The sequence below is a fragment of the Lipotes vexillifer genome, unplaced genomic scaffold, assembly GCF_000442215.2.
Source record: "Lipotes vexillifer unplaced genomic scaffold, Lipotes_vexillifer_v1.1 scaffold431, whole genome shotgun sequence".
NCBI lineage: Eukaryota > Metazoa > Chordata > Mammalia > Artiodactyla > Lipotidae > Lipotes > Lipotes vexillifer.
The window spans coordinates 2,607,213-2,609,012 of record NW_006782267.1 but is presented as its reverse complement, the minus strand read 5'-3'; the positions used below and the strand labels follow the sequence as shown (position 1 = coordinate 2,609,012).

The following is a 1,800-nucleotide window of genomic DNA, read 5'->3' as shown; positions in this document are numbered from 1 at the left end:
CGCTCTTAAGCCCTTTACAATGATTGCCTGACATCACCAATTCCCATGGAGAGAGGTGGGGGGAACCTCAGGAAATCTGCTTCTTGTGTTCCTTCAGGAAAATGCAGCCCCGTCTTTCCGCCAAATGGAAGGACTCGGCCAGGCATCTGGTCATCCGGAGTCACATCCCAGGGGTCCCAAGCGGCGCCCTCCCTCCTCCACCCAACCGTGCAGCCCCCCGGAGCTCACCTGCCTCATGTTTAGACTTCCATCACCCATCCGGCAGGGAGCGAGCCGCCTCGAAGCCCACGCAGCGGTCTTCCAGGGGGAAACACCAAACCCAACAGAAGCCCGCAAGACAAAAGCAACTCAGCGAGATCCCCCCCGGCAGCTGGGAGCACGTTTTCTTCCTCTTTTTCTTTGATCTGTTGCTACACGCACTCTGCCCAAGACAACGTCAAGTTTCTCAAGCTTTGCTTCCTAGCCTATGAAAAGTCGGGCGCAGGGAAGCGAGGACCGCCTGGCTCTTATTTCAAATCGGGTCTCAGAGACGTCGTAGGTGGCTGGCTGGGGCCCCGGAGGAGGCTCGCCAATCAGGAGGAGGGGGTGGGCCCTGGGAGCCGGAGGGGCTGTCTCCGCGAGGATTCGAGAGCTTTCAGGATTTCAAGGACTGGAGGCAGCTGGAAACAGTCTCGGAGCTGAGCTCGCGAAGTAAAAGATGCGTTCTATTCTTATCTCACAGCTCTGGGTCTGCTCAGAGCTTAACTAGCTTAAGGCCTGGCCTTTTAAGAGCTCCCTAAAAGCACGCAAGCATTTGGAAGGGGCAGAATGATTTCAGCCAGAAACGTGCACACTCAGGGATCAGACGGATTTTGAAAAGGGTATCTTGCCCCAAACACTGGGGAGGAAACCAAATTGTTACTCAGAACACCTGAACTGAAACCAGCACTCAGGGGAGGAGGGTGTCACCCACCTCATTTCCATACAGATGAACTGTATAGCCATCTAAGAAGCACAAATCTTAATGGGAACGTGCACACAAATCTGCTGAAACACGGCAAATGAACAAGTATCTTTAACTAGTGACGGCCCGAGGCACAATTTTAAATAAAATTGTTATTAGAAAAACAGGCACTGGTGTTTGGTTAAGAAGAAAAAAATTTTAAAGAAGTGTGTCTACCTTTCACTAAGGTTCACCTTAGTGAACCTTAAACCCACACTTAAACCTTAAACCCACACTTAAAAAGCATTTCCACGGCTTCCCTGGTGGCGCAGTGGTTAAGAATCCGCCTGCCAATGCAGCGGACACGGGTTCGAGCCCTGGTCCGAGAAGGTCCCACAAGCCGCGGAACAACTTAAGCCCCTGAGCCACAACCACCCCAACTAGAGAACACCCGCACGCAGCAACGAAGACCGAGCCAAAAAAAAAAAAATACAAAGCGTTTCCAAAGTTCGCTTTCTTAGTTTCCTATAAACAGTAACTCTTTTCAACTCTTAACCAATATGATCTCAGTGGGAACCTGCCTTTTGGGTGGCAAAAAGTGCAAGCCGAGCAAAGACTACTTTGTGTAGCACCAGTGATATAGTTTTTTCCCAAAGAAGCGGCCAAAATTTTGTGAGAATAATTCAAGAAAGAAAAAATTTTGGTATCAGAGAGGGGAAAGAAACCCAACTTAGCAAATAATGAACGGGCAGCTTCAGGTGTGTCATCTGTATGGGTTCAATAGATGTCAGCTGTGCCCAGTGCTGTGAAAACTTGGCAGCCCAGTATCTGGACCTGGAGGTCTGTAGCCCTGTTCCAGCCGCAACCCCGCCCCCCCC

General features: G+C 50.7%; 1 protein-coding gene across 1 annotated transcript in view; it reads right to left on the bottom strand.

Moving 5' to 3' along the window:
* Positions 1-457, bottom strand: part of MID1 (midline 1) — a 181,826-nt gene extending 181,369 nt beyond the window's left edge. The window contains exon 1 of the mRNA XM_007455066.1: positions 229-457. The gene's annotated coding sequence lies outside the window, so the exon portion shown is untranslated. The remainder of the gene's footprint in view (positions 1-228) is intronic.
* Positions 458-1,800: the final 1,343 nt, after the last annotated feature.